Source organism: Mustela lutreola, chromosome 1, assembly GCF_030435805.1.
Source record: "Mustela lutreola isolate mMusLut2 chromosome 1, mMusLut2.pri, whole genome shotgun sequence".
NCBI classification, from domain to species: Eukaryota; Metazoa; Chordata; class Mammalia; order Carnivora; family Mustelidae; genus Mustela; species Mustela lutreola.
The window spans coordinates 209,169,974-209,194,824 of record NC_081290.1 but is presented as its reverse complement, the minus strand read 5'-3'; the positions used below and the strand labels follow the sequence as shown (position 1 = coordinate 209,194,824).

At 34.4% G+C, this 24,851-nt stretch overlaps 1 pseudogene; it reads left to right on the top strand.

Annotated features, from left to right (window-relative positions):
- LOC131831429 (ubiquitin thioesterase OTUB1-like) overlaps positions 1-17,529 on the top strand; it is a 70,088-nt pseudogene extending 52,559 nt beyond the window's left edge.
- The last annotated feature ends 7,322 nt before the right edge of the window (positions 17,530-24,851 follow it).

The window sequence follows — 24,851 nt, the reverse complement described above, 5'->3', positions numbered from 1 at the left end:
AGAATTCCCATAAAAGAAATTGAAGTAGACAAAAAGAAAGGGAAAAATATTCCATGCTCATGAACTGGGAGAATCAATATTGTTAAAAGATCTGTGATACCTAGAGCGATCTATATGTTTAGTGAAATCCCTATTAAGATATCATCAACTTTTTTCACAGAGCTGGAATAAATAATCCTAAAACATGTATGGAGCCAGAAAAGACCCTGAATAGCCAAAGGAATGTGGGGAAAAAAAAAAAACAAACAGAAAACAAAAAACAAAACAAAACAAAAAACAAAACCGGGTGCAACACAATCCCTGGACTTCAAGTTCTATTATGAAGCTATAATCATTGAGATGATATGGTACTGGCACAAAAACAGATCAATAGAACACAATAGAGAACCCAGAAATGGACCCTCAACTTTATGGACAACCAGTCTTCAACAAAGCAGGAAAGAATATCCAATGGAAAAAAACAAAAACAAAAACAAAAACAGTTTCTTCAATAAGTGGTGCTGGGTAAATTGAAAAGCTACATGTAGAAGAAAGAAACTGGACCATTCTCTTACACGATACACAAAAATAGACTTAAAATGGGTGAAAGACCTCAGTATGAGACAGGAATTCATAAAATCCTAGAGGAGAACGCAGGAAGTAAGATCTGTGACCCTTGCCACAGCAACTTCTTGTTAGACATATCTCCAAAGGCAAGGGAAGCAAACACAAAAATGAATTATTGGGACTTCTTCAGGATAAAAAGCTTTTGCACAGCAAAGGAAACAGTCAACAAAACCGAAAGACAACTGGCAGAATGGGAGAAGATATTTGCAAATATCCTATCAGATAACAGGCTAGTGTCTGAAACCTATAAAGAACTTATCAAACTCAACACCTAAAAACCAAATAATCCAATTAAGAAATGGACAGAAGACATGAATAGATGTTTTTCTAAGGAAGACATACAAATGGCCAACTGACACATGAGAAAATGTTCAGCATCACTTGGGATCTGGGAAATACAAATCAAAACCACCAGTCAGAGATATCACACCAGTCAGAAAGGCTAAAATGAACAAGTCAGAAAATGATAGATATTGGCAAAAATGCAGAGGAAGTGTAACCCTCTTACCCTGTTGGTAGGAAAGCAAGCCTGTACAGCCACTCTGGAAAACAGTATGGAGGTACCTCAAAGAGTTGAAAACAGAGCTACCCTATAACCCAGCAATTGCACTACTAGGTATTTACCCCAATGGTACAAATGCAGTGATCTGAAAGGGCACCTGCACTCCAATGTTTATAGCAGCAATGTCTAAAACAGCCAAAACCTGAAAGAGCTCACATGTCCATTGATAGATGAACGGATAAAGAATGTGTGTGTGTGTGTGTGTGTGTGTGTGTGTGTGTGTGTGTGTGTATACTCAGCCATCAAAAATGAAAACTTGGGGATGCCTGGGTGGCTCAGTTGGTTAAGCAGCTGCCTTTGGCTCAGGTCATGATCCCAGCATCCTGGGATCAAATCTCGCATTGGGCTCTTTGTTCAGCAGGGAGCCTGCTTCTCTCTTTCTACCTACCACTCTGTCTGCCTGTGCTCACTCTCTCTGACAAATAAATAAATAAAATCTTTAAAAAAAAATGAAATCTTACCATTTATGTTGCCATTTGCAATGACATGGATGGAATTAGAGAGTGTTATGCTAAGTGAAATCAGTCAATCAGAGAACTACAGTTATCATATTATCTCACTTAAATGTGGAAATTAAGAAACAAAACAAATGATCAAAGTGGAAGAGAGGGAAAAATAAAACAAGACTAAATCTGAGAAGGAGACAAACCATAAGGACACTTAATCATAGGAAAAAACTGAGTGTTACTGGAGAGCAGGTAGGTGGAGAATGGGGTAACTGGGTGATAGATGTTAAGAAGGGAACATGAAGGCAACACTCTCGGGTCTCTTCCCTCCTTGGGAGCTTTGTACTATCACTTTGTTATCACTTAATAAATCTTGCTTGGTGTTTGGATGGCTCAGTCAGTTAAGCATCTGCCTTCCATGCAGGTCATGATCCCAGAGTCCCAGGACAATGTCTGGCTCTCTGCTCTGCAGGGAGCCTGCTCTCTGCTCAGCCAGAGGCCTGCTTCCCTTCCTCTCTCTCTGCCTGCCTCTCTGTCTACTTGTGATCTCTGTCTGTCAAGTAAATAAATAAATCTTAAAAAAAATACACATGATATAATGAGCACTGTGTATTATATAGGACTGGTGAATCACTGAACTCTCTCTCTGAAACTAATAATACACTATATGTTAATTAATTGAATTCACATGAAAACAAAACATACAATTTTACAATTAAATAGAAAAAAATATATATATATATCACGTTAAGGAGCACTATTAAGTGAAAAACCAACTAAAGGAAAGAAATGAAATGTGTGTAAATAATATTTGCCTATACAAGGGACTTTCATGTATAATTTATAAAGAACTCTTGCAATTCAAGAGTATTCAAAGAACCCAAATAAAAGGTGGGCAAAAGACACAAATACCATTGTCCAAAAATGATAAATGAATGGCCAGTAAAATGAAACTTTAATCATTCTCACTACTGATTAAGAAAATACAAATCAAAATCATAATGAGACAATATCACACCCACTAGGATGTCTATAATTATAACAATAACTGGTGTTTTTTGGAATGTGGAATACTTGGAACACTCATGCATTGCTGATGGGGATGTAAAATGCAGGAAATGCACTAGAAAATAGGTAGAGACTTCCTCAAAATATAAATGCTTGTAGAAATTCTACTTCTAGTAATATACTGCTGAGAAATAATATCAAATGGCCATGGTACAATGTGTACACTAATGTTAATAAGTTTTCACACTTATGATTCACATTCACAAGAACAAAAAGGTGAAAACAAACCAAATTTTCCTCAACTGATGATTGGATAATCAGAATATGGTATCTTAATATGGTATAGATATAAAAGTTATTAGTAAATATAACATGGATAAATCTTAAAAATATTATGCCAAACAAAACAAGTCAGTCACAATATGATGCATATTTTATGATTATATTTATATGAAGGGTCCAGAATAGGCATATCTGTCATGTCATAAATTAAATTCATTTTGATTTATGACAAATGAGTGAAGAATGAATGTTAGAAGTCTGCCAAAGGAAGTAGTAGTTCTATTGGAGTGAGAACAATGTTCTAAAATTATATTGTTGTGATAGTTGTACAACTTAGAAAATATTAAAAATCTACTTACCATACATGTTAAATGCATGTATATGGTATTTGAATTATATCTCAGTAAATCTGTTTTAAAAGCATTCAACAGATGTTTAATATTTTACATAAAACTTCAGTGATTTGTGGTTTCTTGAAAGCATTACTTCCACTTGCTGTAATTAAATATTTGTATCAATATCTATGTAATAAATTGCTAACATTAGTTAAATATTGTATCAGAAAAGTTTTCTTAATATTATTGAGAGAAATACCAGTTTACAGGGACACCTATACCTTTTATTTTTTTATCTTGATCTATTAAAAACTAACCAGTATGTGGTAGATCAACTCACTGAAAAAAAAAAATAAGGAAGATCAACTTATTGAAAAAAATAAAATTAGGACTGTATTTTTAATTTCTATGTAATAATGCAAGGCATCACTACCATGAAACTCTTAATAATGACACATTGTTATTTCAGTTCTGATGACAAAGACGACTAGGCTACACTATATAAAACTTAACACTGTTCACATATATTAATAGACATCAAAATTACACATGAAAAAGTGACATTTAAGATATGAAAATTATGTATCATTAAATAAAAGGAAATTAAAAATCAAGAACTATTTTTAAAGATTTTATTTATTTATTTGAAAGAGAGAGATCACAAATAGGCAGAGAAGCAGAAAGAGAGAGGGGGAAGCAGGTTCCCTGCTGAACAGAGAACCTGATGCTGGACTCGATCCCAGGACCCTGAGACCATACCCTGAGCTGAAGGCAGAGGCTTAACCCACTGAGCCACCCAGGCACCCTCAAGAATTATTTTTAACTTCTATAACTACCCTATCTTTTACCAATTTAATAATTGAAATGTTGAGAACAATGTTTAAAGATTTCATAACAATTTGACATGTCTGTAGCACCCTGAGGATAGACTAAGTTAGGATTTGTTAAAATTATGTACTGAAGAGCATATGTCAGCTGCTTTTTAGTCAATCATAGCAGACACTTTTCAATGTTTAATATTTTAATGTCATTTTATCAACTTTATCCCCAATATGCATAAAAAGTCTTTAGGGTTTAAGTTTTTGCAGAAGTATGTACTGATAGTGCAGCTACTATAATATAAATCCATAATTGTTTTTTTCATGGGAAAAGCTTTGATCCTCCCTCGTGCTCCATTTTTCTGCCTTCCTTTAAAAAATATATATATATATATATATAGAGAGAGAGAGAGAGAAGAAAAATAAAAAGGACAAGGGGAAAAAAAGCAGCAGAATAGTGTTTAGCAACAGTATTACTTGTGAATTATTCAAAGTTAATACATTTTAATTTTGCTTTTATTATTTGAAGGCTAATCATGCACACTTGTAGAGGTACATGCAGTGTACAAGTGGCTATTTAGAAGATAGTTTATGTTGAAATTTTGAACTATGAAAAGTTTATACTATTGAGTTTATTTTTATTTTTTTTTTAAGATTTTATTTATTTATTTGACAGACAAAGATCACAAGTAGGCAGAGAGGCAGGCAGAAAGAGAGAGAGGAGGAAGCAGGCTCCCTGCAGAGCAGAGAGCCCGACGTGGGGCTCGATTCCAGGACCCTGGGATCATGACCTGAGCCGAAGGCAGAGGTCTTAACCCACTGAGCCACCCAGGCGCCCCTACTATTGAGTTTATGCAGAATAACAAAGCAAACTATTCTTAATGTTTTAATAATCTGAACAAGATATGCAGATTTGCTTCATTGTTTGCCTTTTATATTTTTAATGATTTGTATACTTCCATATAAGGACATAATTTATTTTTTAATGACACACAAGATTTAAAAGGACCCCAAAGTTAGAAATACAGAATTTCTCTAGATTGTCACTATGTGCTCCATTATTTTTAACAATTATTATCAAAAAGGTAGGTGATGAGCTATGAAAGTTCTCAGTGAAAACCTTATACATTCAATAAAATATTAAAAATTACACTTTCTATTAATATGAAATCATAGAGTTTTAAAATTTAAATTGTGTATATATTAAAAGAAAATATTTGGAAAACTTACAGATACAAGATCCATTTCTTTCACTGGAAAGATAAAACATTGAATACAATTTTCAGATTAAGCAACTGGAAGTAGTTACTGACAAAGGATTGAATATTAATTTTGAAAACAAAGCAACATTTTCTTTTTTATGAATAAATTACATTAAATCTCTTTTTCCAATCTGCTCAGCATACATAAGTGAGAATGATTTTTCCTCATTGAATGCAAGTAAAACAAACCAAAGAGACAGTTTAGATATACATTATCCTCCTAAATACTACTTTTATCAATCTACCCAAGTTTAGATAGGTTAATGTAAAAAAGCAAACATCATTATGTTAAACCACTCTAAACATTGACACAGAGTCTTTGTTCAAAGTGTATATATTCGTTTAATATGATAAATCATTATTTCAGTTATAATTTGTGTTCCATTAAAATTGCAGAATAATGAAGTGTTTCAAGTATCAGAGTTAGTCCCTCCATTAATTGCCTATGTGTGCTTGCACTCTTTCAAAAAACAGTATTTACAGTTTTCTGTTACATAGTACTATCAATCTAATCTATTTTTTATTATTAATCTATTTTTTAAAGTATAATTTTCTCTTTGTAGAATTTTATAATAAGAAATTCTACTTGTACAATTCTCTTTTTCAACTCATGTTTCCAGCAAGTAATTTTTATATGTTGTAAGAAAAATGAAACAGTGCAAATTGTTCTGAAAATGGCTATTTATCACAGATGTTTCAACAGTAATCCATCAGAGGGCACCTAATCTGGCTCTCCTCTCACCAAAGACTTTCTTATAAGATAAAGCAAGAATGTACTCACCAGAAACCTACAACCACCTCTGCTAAACAAAAATCCCTGAAAACTGAGACCTTTGACTTCCCTATCAAATATTTCCCAGACCATTTCCAAATTCTCTACTCACCTCTTGGTCTTACCTCATGAGGGCAAATAACACCCCTGATTTGTAGATCTCTTACTCTAAAAATGCTTAAAGGGCAAATGTTTCAGAGACTATTAAAAGAGCATGAATTTGTGGTCCAGGGAATCTGTATATATGTGGGAAAGGCTTCAATATACAAACCAAGTTGATAAGAGAAATAGGACAAATACTGGCCTGAAGTTGGGACAGAGAATTTTCTTTCTCTAGGCTGCCATGTACCTAAAGAGGATCTGACCATTCAGATCACTTAAAAAATATATCTGTCAAGATAGATGAATAGAGCTTATTTTATGTAAGAGTTCATTAGCTGAATTATAACTTTGGAATAGTCAGACATGTGAAATGTGGTCCTTTATTTGTACTTCTGCCATAATTCAAGGAAATCACCAGGGTAGGTATGAAAATCACCATTTACAGTCAATATTCATCCATTCATAAAGCAATTATTTATTAAGTCACTATCATGTGCTGGACACTGCTTTAGGCGTTGAGAATATAGCAGTAAAACAAAACAAAAGGCATAAGCTTCACAAACTTTTGTTTTCTGAGGAAAAACTGGATTATGTTTAATAAAGTTAAACATGCTCATATCAAATGCTACAGAGTTCTAAACATGGAAACCTATTTTAAATAATATCTTATATTTATACATATGTAAAAACACTTGTATCAAAAATAAGAATAACATCAAAGTCTATCAACAAGAGATTGACTCAATAAAATATAATATTGATAACTGCAATATTATATAGTAATAAATCAAACGAACTAGGTATATATATATATATGTATATACATATGTATATATACACACACACACAAATGTTAGCAAAAATCTGGAGAAAAGAGACTCCTTGCACCTTGTCAGTAACATTGGAATAGTCACTATAAGAAAAAAAAAAAGTATGAAGTTTCCTCAAAAAATTAAAAAATATGCTCAAGCAATCCCATTTCTGGATGTATTTCCAAAAAAAAACTTAAAAAAAAATGAAATCAGTATCTCAAAGACATAAATTCCCTCCCAATTTCACTGTATAATTGCTCACAGTAACTAAGACATTGCAACAAACTGACTATTACTGGATGAATAGACAAAGAAAATATTACACACATATACATATATGTTTATACATGTAATATATTATATATTTTATAATATTACATATTATGTATTATAATTATTATGCAAGTATACAATATAATATAAGTCAGCCATAAAAAGGAAATCTCCAATTTATGATAATATGGATAATCCTGGTAGACATTATGCTAAGGAAGATAAGCCAAATATAGAAAGGTGTATACTGTATACTGTATGGTATCACTTATATGTAGAATCTAAAAAAGTCAAACTCACAGAAGAATGGTGGTTGCCAGGAACTGGGGGTTTGTAGAAATGGAAAAATATTTGTCAATGGTATAAACTTTCACTTATAAGACGAATATGTTCTGGGGATATAATATACAGCATTGTGATAACAGTTAATAATACAATATTATATACGTGAAAGTTGCAGAGACTGGATCTCAAATGTTCTTATAATACACAACAAAATTATTACTATGTGAGATGATGGATGTGATCATTAGCTTAATTGTAGTAATCATTTCACAAGGTATATGAATATCATATCATCACACTTAACATCTTAAATATATACAAATTTTTGTTAATTACACCACAATAAAGCTGGAGGGGAAAAAAAGAGGTAAAAAAGATCAACATAAATCAAATAAATGTCATATAATTTCTGAAAATATATTCATTATAATATTAAGGTAGGATTTAGCAACATGCATAACTCTTAGAATTTATATAAATTGAATTAAACTACATATAAATCCATGGAAATGATAAAACTTTATATTTAGATAATGTTTACTCTGGCAGACAGGATCAGTAATGAAATTCAATAGGGGAAAACTGCACAAGAACATCCAAACATTATGGTTATGTGTTATGTCTATTAATATGATAGGTGTTCATTGTCATTCTTTACTTCTTTGTCACTCTTAAAAAAATACAGATTAAAAAAGAATAAAGACTATGAAGCAAATTATACTGGCTTCAATAAGAAGTTTACATACTTACCCAGCAGAGTATTTGTACCAATAATTACCTATGATGATTGGATTTATGATAGCTATTAAGATTTTTTTTTCCTATAGTAGAATGACAGTGATGGTACAGTTCTGTTCTGATGATGGAAAGATTATGTTCATGGTCCTAGAAAAGTGTGAAAGAAATAAGCCTGAGTAGGTTAAAGAAAAATAATTCTAGGAGAACAGATTAATTATCTGGGGGATTTTTTTCTTTTTAAGATTTTATTTATTTATTTGACAGACAAAGATCACAAGTAGGCAGAGATACAGGCAGAGAGAGAGGAGGAAGCAGGCTCCCCTACCGACCAGAGAGCCTGATGTGGGGCTTAATCCCAGGATCCCAGGATCATGACCTGAGTTGAAGGCAGAGGCTTTAACCCACTGAGCCACCCAGGCACCCCTATCTGGGGGATTTAAAAGTCATCACAAGGGGCACCTGGGTGACTCAGTGGTTTAAAGCCTCTGCCTTCCTCTCAGGTCATGATCCTGGGGTCCTGGCATCCAGCCCAGCATTGGGCTCTCTGCTCAGGGGGAGCCTGCTTCCCTTCCTCTCTCTCTCTGCCTGCCTCTCTGCCTACTTGTGATCTCTGTCAAATAAATAAATAAATAAAATCTTAAAAAAAAAAGTCATCACAATCTATCATGGAATTTAATTCTACCTACTTTTACTAGTTATTTTGATGTTATATCTCTATGTATCTCATTCCCATCTTTCTTCCTCTTAATTTATTCTGCTTTAGAAAGGAAGGATCATAATGTGTGAAAAATGATACCATTTTTTTAAGAGATTTTATTTATTTATTTGACAGAGAGAGAGAGAAATCACAAATAGGCAGAGAGGCAGGCAGAGAGGGGGAAGCAGGCTCCCTGCTGAGCAGAGAGACCAATGCAGGACCCTGAGATCATGACCTGAGCTGAAGGCAGAGGCTTTAACCCATTGAGCCACCCAGGAGCCCAAAAATGATACCAATATTTAAGCAGCATATAGAGGAGAAGAATATGCAGAGTAGTTTTAAGGACAAAGCCAAGTTTCCATGAAAACAAACAAATAATTTAGTTAAAACAAGGGAGGTCGGTGCCAGATTATCTGTTTAGAATAACATAGAGTACTAACTAGCATTGGAAAAGTTTATATGGGCAGAGAACAATGGGAAGATCTCTTGGGGACTATACATAGAGGGACTATAGCATTCTCTTGTCTTTGAGAATTTTGGAAAAGGTTGGAAGTCACTTTTGCACAAGATACACAGTAGAAATTTAAAATGCATTGCATTTTAAAATAAAGTTTTTGTTCCCTAAGTAGGGGATGGAAGTTTGTTTTGATCTCTCATAACCTTCATAGTTAATGTTATGGCATGTTCAATAAAACTTATTACAGAAATACGTAACTGTTCAGCGTTTTAGTAAATATCCTTGAGAGACCATTCTTAGTGCTATTACAGAGTACCAACATGTACTAAAGTTAGTAATAAATTATAGTTCCAAAAAAGCTCACAGAATTATGACTATTCTTATATTTACTGATATAAACTACACTGATTCCAAATAAATTTAACTTTATAAAAATAAGGTAAAATAAATGAAAATAAAATAAAATAACCACTTGAAATCTTTCCAGAAATAAGCCAAAATACAGAACATTGATATCTTGAATTAAAAAAAAATTGTTGTGTAATGATTCATTTATTCATTTAATTGTTTTTACAGTAAATATTTATTGTCTGCTCAGTGTATACTAATAACTTAAATGGATTTCTAGGCAGATGTAAAATTGTATAATCAAAAAAGAGAGAAGGTAAGAAACCAAATTAGTGAATTCATTAGTCTCTAACTTGTGAAATTTAAGAGATAGATGAATTTCTTGTTTATATTTCTTCTATTTCCATAACACCCTTCCACAAAATAGTTAAACCCATAGTACTTCTGAAAAGTTTTAAGCATGGCCTTTTAATGCATTATGACAAATAAGAGCTTAGGGAGCTTATTTCTGACATTATAAATGTCTCTGTCTTCAATAAACAGTGTCCAATCTACTTCTGTTCATTTCCAAAGTATTAATTTAAATTTACTTTCTCATGAAAGTTGTTCACATAAAATTATTATTTTAATACTTCAGAATAATCTGGCATTTTTATTTCTTATTTATTACATGTCACACAGTTTGTATGCTGACATCCATCATGTTCTCCTTTGGCTGCAGTAAATTTATTTTAAAATTTCATTTCATATTCATTGAGGTCAGATGCTTTTGCCAGAAAGGTTTCCTTTCTCAGGTTTACAGAACTCAAAAATAGCTTGTAACATAATTTTTCTTTATGCTATTTCAACAAAAAAATGTTAAACACTGTATTACAACCTTATATTCTTCATGGAAACTTTACATTTATTTTGAACCCAACCTTAGATTTATCAAAGTTTATGATTAAATTAGCATGAATATTCATATGTAGGTATGCAGCCAAATACCTAAATGATTGCTTCAAAAGCCATATTTTCTGGATCACATGGAATATGTATGTAATTTTGGCACTGTTAGACTGTGATATTTATACCAATCTACATTTCAGAGATAAATACATACAAGAACTCTAAGTACACATCTTTTAATTTATTTTATCTACTCTGCTAGTGAAATATCATAGTACCAAATCTATGGAAAGAGTTTTAGAGGTCGTTAAGACCACACTCTTAGCTGATGCCTAAATTATCCTAGCAACATTGTGCCTGTGCCTCTATGATCAGGATTTTCCACTTGAATCTTTTTTAGATCGAGGATTGATTACTTTTCCAAAGCAGAATTTTATGTTTCTGGACTGATCTACTATTATTAAAGAAGTTCACAAATCTGCTTATCCTCTGATTCTGATATAGGAATAACCAGTCTAATATTTTCTTTTTGTGCTACATCTACTTGAATTTCTGAAGCCAGCAGTCTTATCATCATCTATGTCAGTCTAAGTCTCAAATAATCATTTTAAGCCCATTTCTTAAGCTCAGGTCAGTTAGTTTTGGTTTGTTTGTTTGTTTGTTTGTTTTTGTCACAGCTCCTTAGATTCTTCTACACCACTTGTGTTTATGTACAAGAGAGGTATCTCTCATGTTGATCACATCTCAGAATAAAAGGTAAATACAAAACATGTAATTAATGTATTAATGTTCCATGTATCCATTTCAGTTTCAAAAAAGCCCTCTGTAGCCCCACATTTTTCCTTTATACAAATTTTTTCCATTAAAATTTTTTTACATTTAATTTGTGTGTGTGTGTGTGTTCCAAAATTCATTGTTTATGCACCACACCCAGTGCTCCATGCAATATGTACCCTCCTTAATACCCACCACCAGGCTAACCCAACCCCCACCTCCTCCCCTCCAAAACCATCAGTTTGTTTCTCAGAGTCCACAGTCTCTCTTGGTTGCCTCCCCCTCTGATTTCCCCCACCTCACTTCTCCTGTTTCCCAATGTCCTCCGTGTTATTCCTTATGCTCCACAAGTAAGTGAAACCGTATGATAATTGACTCTCTCTGCTTGACTTAACTTTCATTTTTTCCTTATATGACTGAAAACATGATTTTTGTTTGTTTGTTTTGATTGGTTGGTTGTTTTCTCTTTAAAGGAGATATGTAAACACTTTTGAAGGCAAAGACCCTATCTTATTTATGTCTGTATTTCCAGAGTGTCAGGATATGCTTTGCATATTAAAGATATCTGCACAACTTCCTCTGAAGTAATATTTATAAGTCCACTTGAATCTCTATGAAAATAAAGTACCATATTACTGAGCTTTGAGTAATTGGTCATAATCTGTAATAACTACTTGATATTTTTCTAATTAATTTTTTTTTTTAAATAAAAATAACATTTTACATTCTATCTCTATGATTTATTCGTAGGAGAAAACCTCTGTTTAGTCTTATTTGAATGTACCAAAGCATGTGAACTGCCAGAAAATACTACTCAAGTCTCATGAAGAAAACAAGGATGTATATACAATGTTGATCTATAGGTAAAATGTTTCTGATTTGTCTGACTAAAAATCTGGTAGATTGTTTTTTTTTCCCTCTAATGGAAATGATAAAGTATTTTTGAATTTACATTACAAATACTTGTGGGATATTGGCCTTCATTTCTGCACATGTCACCCTTATAATTTCTTAATACTCCTTTAGAACTGAAATATCTTTTAAAAGATTTATTCTAAGCTTTGGTTTTTATGAAATTATGTTTTCTATATCAATTATATTTATTTTAATGTATGTTAACATATGTTTAATATATGTTAATATATGTTAAGGTTAATATGTTAATATATTTATTTTAATATTTTTATTATTTAATAAATTATAATTTAGTTTAATATATGTTATATAATATATCAATTATATTTATTTTAATATATGTAAATATTTTAATATATGTTATATATGTTAATATATTTTAATATATGTTAAGGTAATATATGTTTAATATATATTTAATTTTAATAAATTAAAACATTTTTGCAAATATTAAAAATGCTCATCTCTAGCACATAAAATAATCTCACATGTCACCATTGGTATTCATATGTAAGATAATGTGAAGAGAGATTATTTTTCTTGTCCTACAATTTTCTGTTGTGGCCTAAATCTGAGAACAATTAGGTTTTAAATGTTTTGTTTTACAAAGAAAAATATACAATAGGAGTGGGAAAACACTAGCTGCAGTCACTTAATACTATTAAGAGGTGATTACACACTGTCTGATAACCACAACGCTACTCAAACAAAAGCCTGAAAAAGAATATTGAGTTATTTCAGAGACAGTGTGTATGTGAGCAAGTCAAGGGAGTGGCAGAGGGGGAGAAAGAGGTTCAAGAAGACTCCACTCAGGTCACAGAGCCCAACACAGGGCTTGATGGGCTTGATCTCATGACCCTGAAATCATAATCTGAGCTGAAATCATGAGTCAGGGATCAACTGACTAAGACACCCAAGTGTTCCTGGATGAACTTTTTTAAAAATTTTTTAATTTTTTTTTTTGATAAACATATATTTTTATCCCCAGGGGTACAGGTCTGTGAATTGCCAGGTTTATAAACTTCACAGCACTCACCATAGCACATACCCTCCCCGATCTCCATAACCCCACTCCCCTTCTGACAACCCCTCCCCCCAGCAAACCTCAGTTTGTTTTGTGAGATTAAGAGTCACTTATGGTTTGTCTCCCGCCCAATCCCATCTTGTTCCATTTATTCTTCTCCTACCCCCTTAATCCCCCATGTTGTATCTCCACTTCCTCATATCAGGGAGATCATATGATAGTTGTCTTTCTCTGATTGACTTAATTTCACTAAGCATGATATCCTCTAGTTCCATCCATGTCATCGCAAATGGAAAGATTTCATTTCTTTTGATGGCTGCATAGTATTCCCTTGGGTATATATACCACATCTTCTTTATCCATTCATCTGTTGATGGACATCTAGGTTCTTTCCATAGTTTGGCTATTGTGGACATTGCTGCTCTAAACATTCGGGTGCAGGTGCCCCTTCAGATCACTACGTTTGTATCTTTAGGGTAAATACCAGTAGTGCAATTGCTGGATCATAGGGTAGTTCTATTTTCAACATTCTGAGGAACCTCCATGCTGTTTTCCAGAGTGGTTATGCCAGTTTGCATTCCCACCAACAGTGTAGGAGGGTTCCCCTTTCTCCACATCCTCACCAGCATTTGTCATTTCCTGACTTGTTAATTTTAGCCATTCTGACTGGTGTGAGGTGATATCTTATTGTGGTTTTGATTTGTATTTCCCTGATGCTGAGTGATATGGAGCACTTTTTCATGTGTCTGTTGGCCATCTGGATGTCTTCTTTGCAGAAATGTCTGTTCATGTCCTCTGCCCATTTCTTTTTTTTTTTTTTTTTTAAAGATTTTATTTATTTGACAGACAGAGATCACAAGTAGGCAGAGAGGCAGGCAGAGATAGAGAGGAGGAAGCAGGCTCCCCGCCGAGCAGAGAGCCCGATGCGGGACTCGATCCCAGGACCCTGAGATCATGACCTGAGCCGAAGGCAGCAGCCTAACCCACTGAGCCACCCAGGTTCCCCCTCTGCCCATTTCTTGATTGGATTATTTGTTCTTTGGGTGTTGAGTTTGCTAAGTTCTTTATAGATTTTAGACACTAACCCTTTATCGGATATGTCATTTGCAAATATCTTTTCCCATTCTGTCAGTTATCTTTTGGTTTTGTTGTTTCTGTTGCTGTGCAAAAGCTTTTGATCTTGATAAAATCCCAATAGTTCATTTTTGTTCTTGCTTCCATTGCCTTTGGCAATGTTTCTAGGAGGATGTTGCTGTGGCTGAGGTCGAAGAGGTTGCTGCCTGTGTTCCTTTCAAAGATTTTGATGGATTCCTTTCTCACATTGAGGTCCTTCATCCATTTTGAGTTTATTTTTGTGTGTGATGTAAGGAAATGGTCCAATTTCATTTTTCTGCATGTGGCTGTCCAATTTTCCCAACACCATTGATGGAAGAGGCTGTCTTTTTTCCATTGGACATTCTTCCCTGCTTTGTTGAAGATTAGTTGACCATAGAGTTGAGGGTCTGGATGAACTTTTAATAACTGATACAGAGGTGAGTTTTGGAATATGCTCAAGATATTATTAAATGATCTTTTTGCCCATTGGGTAAAGGTCGACATGATAGTTAAGAAAACAAATGATGAAAATAATTTCTTATGGTTATAGCCCATTGAATTTAGGTAACTGGGTAATTTGGTGGGAAAATGAAAAAAAAAAGAAGTAAGGACATAAGATTAAAATATGGTTTGGGGAATCAAATACACTTGGATTGAAGCAATTTAGCTCACAAATTGTTTTGAATATAGACACATAAATTATATGGGGAGAGATGGTGGTGAGGATGAATAAATCAGAAAATAACTTTAAAAAGTCTGAAAAAATGTCTGTAACATATTAGGCACTATATCATGTTCACTATTATTATTAGAGAATAATATTGAAATCTTACTTTTCATTTTCTTTGCATAAATAATAATGATCCCATTTAATCTAAAACATAAACTGAGTTTATGATATGTGTCTGATGCTATACTAGGTGTTAGAACTGCAAAAAAGATGTGTCCTGAAATTATAGATCTAATATTGTGGTAGGAAACAAAAATGCTGCCAAATGAATTGTATTATATGTGATCAAATCAAGAACTGACTTAGGCTTATTCAATAAGACACAAATATTAGCTACGGATATAGATGGAAGTTAAGTTTCTTCCATATTTTTCTTTCAAATTATTATAAAAGCAAATCTTACATAAAATTCTTCTACACAAATATTTATTAAGAAGTAAATACAAAATGACCATATAATTTGCTCTATAGCATCAATTTTGTCTATACATCTGTTATTTTAAGAAAACAATCACACTAAATGGAAGATTCATAACTCGGAAATCAAGAACTTTCTGGAGGCAGAATTCCCATAACAGTTGGCAGCCTGTAAGCACAGATAAGTTTAGGAATCTATTATCAGGAAACATCCCAGAAGGAATTAAAAAAGAGAGAGAGAGAGAGATTCTTATGTGTTGCTTTGTTCAAGAATGGGAAACTACTTTGGAGATAGTCCTCTGTTTAATCAAGAGAACTTTTCTGTAATTAATAATTAGCAGGTATATTCATAGAGATAAAGACAAATACTTCCAATAACTCTATCTTTGAATTTTCTTCTATGTTTTATTTTATTATTATTATTCATTTCAGTGGGAGAATTCAGTGATTTATCAGTTGCATATAACACCCAGTGCTCATTACATCAGGTGTCTCCTTAACGCCAATCACACAATTGCCCAGTCCTCCCCACCAACCCCACTCCAGTAACCCTCATTTTGTTTCCTAGAGTTGAGAGTCTATCATGGTTTGCCTTCCTTTCTGTTTTCATCTTATTTTATTTTCCCATCTCTTCCCCTATGTTCATCTGTTTTGTTTCTTAAATTCCACATATGAGTGAAATAACATGTTATTTGTCTGTCTTTGATTGACAGTTTCTCTTAGCGTCCTCTAGTTCCATCCACACCATTGCAAATGGCAAGATTTCATTCTTTTTGATGGCTTCTTTATCCATTCATCTGTCCATAGATATCTCTGCTCTTTTCTTATTTTGGCTATTATAGACATTGCTGCTATAAGCATGGGGTGCATGTGTCCCTTTGAATCATTACATTTGTATCATTTCTATAAATGCTTAATTGTGCAATTGCTATTTTTAAGTTTCTGAGTAACCTCCATACTATTTTCCAAGAGTGGCTGTATCAATTGCACTCCCACCAACAGTATAAGAGGCTTCTCCTTTCTTTGCATCTTCCCCAATATCTATTGTTTCCTGAGTTATTAATTTTAGCCTTTCTGACTGGTGTGAGGTGATGTCTCATTGTGCTTTTGACTTGTATTTCCCAGATCCCAACTGATGTTTAGCATTTTTCATGTGCCTGTTGGTCATTTGTTTGTCTTCTTTGGATAAATGTCTGTTCATGTCTTCTGCCCATTTTTTGGCTGGGTTTTTGGTTTTTGAGTGTTGAGTATGATAAGTTCATAAAAATAACATTTATCAACAGGAGATCAAGGACCTCCACAAAAAATACTAGTACATGAGCAAGACCAGGCCTGACTGAAATGACATATACTGAGTTTTTGGGTTCTCCCAGTTGGAGGCACTGCTGGATGAACAGCAAGAAATTGCAGTAGTTTAAAGTGGTGTCTGCCAAAGTGACCTGGTGTCCCAGGGTTTCACTGAGTTCACACTGAGGATTTTCACAACAGTCTCATGGACTTGGTCCAGCAAGTGTAGAAGTAGATCTCCATAGCCAACCTGCTGGCCTTATTCAATGACCAGAGTACCTCAGAATACCTGGTGGTATACATGCAGCTGCTCACCTCAGGCTACCTGCAGAGGGAAAGCAATTCTTTGAGCACTTCTTAGAGTTGGGGGATGGAGGATCAAGGAGTTCTTTCAGCAGGAGGTGGAGCCTATATATGAGGAGAGTGACCACATTCACATCACTGCACTGGCCCAAGCCCTCTGTGTCTCCATCCTGGTGGAGTACATGGACCTTTACAAGGGCTGCACCACCAAACCACACATCTTTCCTGAGAGCTCCAAGCCAAAGGTATACCTCCTCTATCAGCCTGGAAACCAGGATATCCTCTACAAATAAGACTGGCCAGGCCTGCTACTGCCCTGCCTGCCCTCCCCTTTGCCAGGGCCTAGACAAGTACAGAGGACTTTTTGTGATTGCAAATGGCCATATTTTACTCCCTGTCCCTTTGCCTAGATACAACCTTCCACATTTTATTAAAGGGGGATACTGGTGATGAAAAAAAAAAAAAAAGTATTAGCCTTAGTGGAAGAGTTGCACAGGCTGCAGTGCTGGTGGCAGCTCTTGCCCTCTACTCCACTCTCTAAGTTTTATGTACTAGCTCTTTGTCTAATAAGACATTTGCAAATATCTTCTCCATTCCATAAGTTGACCTTTAGTTTTGTTGACTATTTCCTTTGCTGTACAAAAGCTTTTTATCCTGAGGAAGCCTCAATAGTTCATTTTTGCTTTTGTTTTACTTTGTCTTTGGAGACAAGTATTAGCAAGAAGATGCTGTGGCTGAGGTCACAGAAGTTGCTACCTGGGATCTTCTTTAGGATTTTGATGGATTACTTACTCACATTTAGGGCTTTCATCTATTTTGAGTCTATTTTTGTGTATGGTGTAAGAAAATGGTCCACTTCCATTCTTCTGCATGTGGTAGTCCAATTTTCCCAACACATTTGTTGAAGAAACTGTTTTTTTTTTGTTTTTTTTTTTTTTTCCCATTAGGTATTGTTCGCTACTTGTACGCATATTAGTTGACCATAGAGTGAGAGTCCATTTCTTGGTTCTCTATTATGTTCCATTGATCAATGTGTCTGTTTTTGTGTCAGTACCATGCTGTCTTGATGATCACAGCTTTGTAAAGAACTTGAAGTCCAGATTTGTGATGCCACCAGTTTTGGTTTTCCTTTTAAAAAGTTTCTTTGGCCATTCAGGATCTTTTCTGTTCCCATACAAATTTTAGGATTATTTGTTCCAGCTCTGTGAAAAATTCTGATGGTATTTTGATAGGGATTGTATAGAATGTGTAGCTTGTATTGGGTAGCATAGACATTTTAATAATATTTGTTCTTCCAATACATTAGAATGAAATATTTTTCCACTTCTTTGTGTCTTCCTCAATTTCTTTCATGCATGTTTTAGAGTTATCAGTGTACGGATTCTTTATGTCTTTGATTAGATTTGTTCCTATGTATCTTATATGGTTTGGTGCAATTGTAAATGGCATTGTTCTTTCTTCAGTCACATTGTTAATGTACAGAACTGCAACTGATTTCTGTGCATTGGTTTTATATCCTGCCACACTGCTGGATTTCTACATATATCATATCATCTGCGAAGAGTGGGAGTTTGACTTCTTTTCTGATTCAGATGTCTTTTATTTCTTTTTGTCGTCTCATTGTTGAGACTAGGATATCCAGTACTATGTTGATAAACACTGGTGAGAGTGAACATCTCTCCCATCTTCTTGACTTTGGGGGAAAAGCTCTCAGTTTTTCCTTGTTGAGGATGGTATTTGTGATGGGGCTTTTGTATATGGCTTTTATGATGTTGAGTTATATTTTCTCTATCCATACATGCTGGAGGGTTTTTATGAAGAAAGCTTGCTGTATTTTGCCAAATGCTGTTTGGCATTATATGAGAGGATCATATAGTTCTCGTCCTTTCTTCTATTAATGTGGTGTACCACATTGATTAATCCATTTCACGTACCGTTGGATCTTATTGGCTAGTATTTTGGTGAGTATTTTAGCATCCATGTTCATGAGGAATATTGGTCTGCAATTCTCCTTTTTAGTGAGGTCTTTATTTGGTTTTGGGATCAAGGTGATGTTGGCCATGTAGAATTAATTTGGATTTTTTCTTTCCATTTCCATTTTTTGGAATATTTTTCAAACAATAGATATTAATTCTTTGAATGTTTGATAGAATTCCCTTGGGAAGCTACCTGGTCCTGGACTATTTTTTGTTGGCAGGTTTTTGATTACTGTTTCAATATCTTTGTTGGTTATGGGTCTATTCAGGTTTTCTTTATCTTCTTATTTCGATTTTGGTAGTTTAAATGTTTCTAGGAATTTATCCACTTCTTACAGATTGCTTAATTTATCTGCATATAATTGTTTGTAATATTCTCTTATAATTGTTTATATTTCTTCGGTGTTGGTTTTGATCTCTCTTCCTTCATTCATGATTTTGTTTATTTGGGTCTATTCTCTTGTCTTTTTGATAAGTCTTGCTAGGGGGTTATCAGTCTTATTAATTATTTCAAAGAACCAGCTCCTTGTTTTATTGATCTGTTCTACTGTTTTTATTTTGTTTTGTTTTAAATTAATATATCATTGATTTCCACTTTAATCTTTATTATTTCTCTTCTCCTGCTGGGTTTAGGCTCTATTTCCTCTTCTTTTTCCAGCTCCTTAAGGTGTAAGAATAGGTTGTGTATTTGAAGGTTTTCTTCTTTCTTGAGGAAGGCCTGTATTGTGTTTTCATTTTCATTTACTTAACTCTATGTATTTTTAAAAAATTCTTCTTTAATTTCCTGGTCGACCGATTCCTTCTTTTGTAAGACATTCTTTAACTTCCATATACTCATAGTCCTTCCGAATTTCCTTTCATGATTAACTTCAAGTTTCATAGATTTGTGGTCTAAAAATATGCACAATATGATTTCAATCTATTTGTATTGGTTTAGACCTGAATTATGACTCATTATGTGATCTATTCTGGAGAATGTTCCATGTGCATTCAAGAAGAATGTGTATTCTGTTGCTTTAAGATGGGATGTACTGAATATATCCATGAAGTTCATCTGGTCAGAGTGTCACTCAAAGCCCTGTTTCCTTGTTGATCATCTGCTTAGATATCCTGTCCATTGCTGTGAGTGGGATGTTAAAGTCTCTTACTATTATTATATTATTATCAATGAGTTTCTTTAATTTTGTTATTAATTGGTTTTTATATTTGGCTGCTCCCATGGTAGGGACATAACTATTGACAAATGTTAGATTTCCTGGTTGAATAGACCCCTTTATTATGATAATGTCCTTCTTCATCTCTTCTTACAGTCTTTGCTTTAAAATCTAGTTTGTCTAATATAAGGGTGGCCACTGTAGCTTTCTTTTGATGTCCATTAGCATAATACATGGTTTTCTAGCCTCTCACTTTCAATCTGGAGGTGTCTGTGTCTAAAATGCATCTCTTCTAAGTAGCATATTAATGGATTTTTTAATCCATTTTTATATCCTATGTCTTTTGATTAGAGCATTTAGTCCATTTACATTAAAAAAAAATTATTGAAAGATATGAATTTAGTGCCACTGTACTACCTGTAAAGTGTCTGTTCCTGTAGATTCTTTCTGTTCCTTTCTGGTCTATTTTACTTTTGGTCTCTTTCTCTGCTCAAAAGATCCCCTTTAATATTTCTTTAAGAGCTGCTTCAGTGTTCACATATTCCTATAGTTTTTGTTTGTCCTGGAAACTCTCTCTTTCTATTCTGACTGGCAGCCTTGCTGCATAAAATATTTTGTTTGCATATTTTTTCCCAATCTAGTGCATTGAATAAGTCATTCCAATCCTTCCTGGCCTGCCTGTCCACTGCGCACAGATTTGCTGCCAGGTTTATGTGTCTACACTTGTAGGTTAATGACTTCTTATCCTGTGGTACTTTCAGGTTTTTTTCTTTGTAATATGCAGGCTTCACTGTAATATGTCAAGGTGTTGATCTATTTTTCTTGATTTTGAGGGCGTTTCTCTGTGCCTCCTGGACTTGAATGATTCTTTCTTTTACCAGATTAGGGAAGGTCTCAGCTGTAATTGTTTAAATAACCTTTCTGCCCCTTTCATATGCTCTGCACATTCTGGAACCCCAATAATAGATATTACTTCACTTTATGAAATTGTTGACTTCCTCCATTCTATCTTCATGATTTAAGAGTTTTATTTCCCTTTTCTCTCTGGCTTCCTTATTTTCCTTCATTTTCTCTTCTATATCATTGATTCTGCTTCATTCATCCTAATTTTTATGGCCTTCACTTTGGCCTGCATCTCAATAATAACATTTTTAATTTCAGCCTGTCTAGATACTAGTTCTTTCATCTCTATAATAAGGGATTCTCTAGGGTCTTTTATGCTTTTTTAAGTCCACCTAGTATCTTTACAATCATTGTTTTAAATTCTAGTTCAGAGATCTTATTTATATTCATATTGATTAAATCCCTTGTAGTTGATTACTAGCTCCTGTTCTTTCTTTGGGGTGAATTTCTTCATCTCACATTGTGTCCAGACAAGATAGGAATAAAGGAAAAGAAAAACAACTGTAATAACAAAAACTTCAGAAAGTGTTTCTAGTGTGTGCTGTGTACACTCTTCTGTTGCATTTTGACAGCTCTTTCCCTCTGGCCCATCCTCTACAGAGTTCCTCTTTGCTTATAGTGGGGAGTATTTGGACCTTTAACTAGACGTGCTTTGATTTGTCTGTTAAAATAAACGTGGAAAAGGGGAAAAAAATTAAAAAGAGAAAAATCCTGATCCAAAGCAGGAGAAAGGGAAAAGAAGAACAAAAATGCAAACAAACAGACAAACAAACAACAACAACAACAAAAAAAAAAAACCAAAAACAAAAACAAACTATAAGCCTGATTCCAAAGTATAAGAAAGAAGGATAAAAAGTAACAAAAGAAGAAAAGAGAGAAAAAAAAGAAGCTTGATTCAAAAAATAAGAAGAAAGCAAACCAACAAATGGACAAAAAATTGTAACCCTGATACAAAAAGATAAGAAGAAGAAGAAGAGAAGAAGAAAAGAAGAAGAAAGCCCCACCGATTTTCACCTGAAGCTGACAGTTTGAAGCATTCTTTGCTCTGTAGAATTGGTACATTTAGGGGTCTGTGTTGATCTTCTGAAGGAAAGGCCTGCTTGGCTGGCTCTCACAAGTTGAATTGTCCTCTCATAGTTGTCCTTTCCAGGTGCAGGACAATAGGGTTTAGTGTAGGGCACTCGAGCCTCCACTGGGGGGACTGATTTCTATCTGAAGTCTGAAGATGTTGGAGGGGATGGGTAGTTTGTGTTGGTGGAGGAGGGATAATATGGTGTCACCCCACACTCTTACCCAAGGGAGGGGAACCTTTGACCATCACTGTTCAGGAGGTCCTCACAGAAAAGTGAAAAATTTCCTATGTCCTGGGCTTTCATCACTTCCTTACCCTGTCTGTGCCTGGACCATCAGCATGTGTGGGACCACAGATCTCCTATATTTTATCTCTGCCTGGTTGCTGGGATTCAAAACTCCAAGTTTTAAAGGGCATGGCAAGGCACAAATCCACTCCCTTTCCACAGAGGAGAGCTTTACAGCATGCCCAGCATAGTCCTGTCCCAGAAAAGCAGCCACACAGTTTATATATGGAGGCTAAAATTTATTGTAATGCTTAATGAAACTTGAAATCAGGTTATCTTACATCTATGAATGACTCAGTATCTACCCCATTCTGTCCGAAAAAAACAGTTGCACAGAGGCTTGAATCTACTGTGGCAGATAGCAGAAAGCGGTGGCCAGGTTAATTGCAGTCTGCTTGTGTGTGTGTGTGTGTGTGTGTGTGTGTGTGTGTTTTCCTCTGCTCGGTTCTGCCTCAGAAAAACAGCCACTGGGTGGGTCCAATGAGATCTAAGTCTATTGTGGTTCACAGTGAAAAGCTGTTAAGAGGTTTTCTGCTCTCTGCACAAACTTTTGACCCTACTGTTGAGTGCCGCTTAATGACTCCCAGCTGGCCTTTTTCCTTGGTGAGGGAAAATATGCTCTCTCAAATATACTTCTGAAAGGGGAGTGATCTCTCTGTGTGACCCAGGGGATCTCCTCAGTGCAATGTAATTTGGGATCCCTACCCCACTGTGCTCTCTCCCTCTCCCTGACTGCTCCAGGAAAAGGGTTCCATCCTATTTGTAGCTCTGAAGTTTTCTTCTCCAATCACTACTCCAAAACTTGTCAGCCATGTTCTCTCTTTCCAGCTATGCAGATTATTTTCACAGTCTTAAGATCATTTTCCTAGTTATTCAGAATAGTTGGATGTTGATCTATCTGTGTTTGAAAAATGAGGCAGGGCGCCTGGGTGGCTCAGTGGGTTAAGCCGCTGCCTTCGGCTCAGGTCATGATCTCAGGGTCCTGGGATCGAGTCCCGCATTGGGCTCTCTGCCCATCAGGGAGCCTGCTTCCTCCTCTCTCTCTCTGCCTACTTGTAATCTCTGTCAAATAAATAAATAAAATCTTTAAAAAAAAAAAAAAAAAAAAAAAAGAAAAATGAGGCAGTCTCAGGGTCCCTCTATTACTCCACCATATTAACCCCCCCAAAAGCCTTGAATTTTTTTTTTAAAAATCTGACTGAATACCCTTAAGCATAAAATTTTGGTGTGTATATCTCACTTTCCCTACAATATAGCTTAACTTAAATTAAAACAAATAATACAACACTTCCTAGGCTGGAGAAGTTTAAATAGATTGCCAACATCATAGTAGGCAGTTCTCTAAGTATGGAATTAATACTGGAGTGTTACAACTGACTAAGCTGATTAAGTTTTATCTTACAAAACTAAGATAATCTGTTTTATTATTCAAATATTACAGCTAAATAACAAAATTGAGATTTGGGAAATTAACCTCTGCAAATCATACATTTGTTAAACTGTATGAACTGAGTGTCTACATGTGATCTTTCAAAATCTCACTGTCTCATTAAATCACTCTATAAAGAGACATTAACATTGAACACTTTTTGCATCCTCCTATATTTCTTCATTCTACTGCATTCTAAAAGTCATGTTCATACAAATATATTTTGGATAAAGAGGTTCGTTAAGTTATTATTTTTTGAGGTTCACCAAATTATTAAGCAAGATTATACAAACAATAAAATATAATTTACAGCTAAATAGTTTTGTTAACAGTTGTATATTTAAAAGTACTTTCTAAAATTTGGAATCATCTGGTCTATTGTCTTGATTCTAGTAAGTAATTGCTTCAGCAAGAAAGACAATTCTAGGACACCTCAGTGGCTTAGTCATTAAACATCTGCCTTTGGCTCAGGTAATAGTCCTAGGGCCCTCAGCTGGAAACCAACTTCTCTCTCTCTGCCTCCTGTTTGTGCTCTCTCTCACTCTCATGCAAATAAATAAAATCTCTAAAAAAGAAAGACAATTCTAATATCAGAATTCTAGATTCCCTTAAGCCATTTCAAGAATGTCCTTCTGATAGCATTTAGTTAAAGTTCCTTAGGTTTGTCTACATAATATATTTTAATCCTTTTTCCATTAGATATTTTTGCTATTATGTTGTATAGACTTTTATAATGTAGAATTCAAAATCCTAAATCTCACATATTTAAATAAAGCTAGATTTAAATAAATAAAC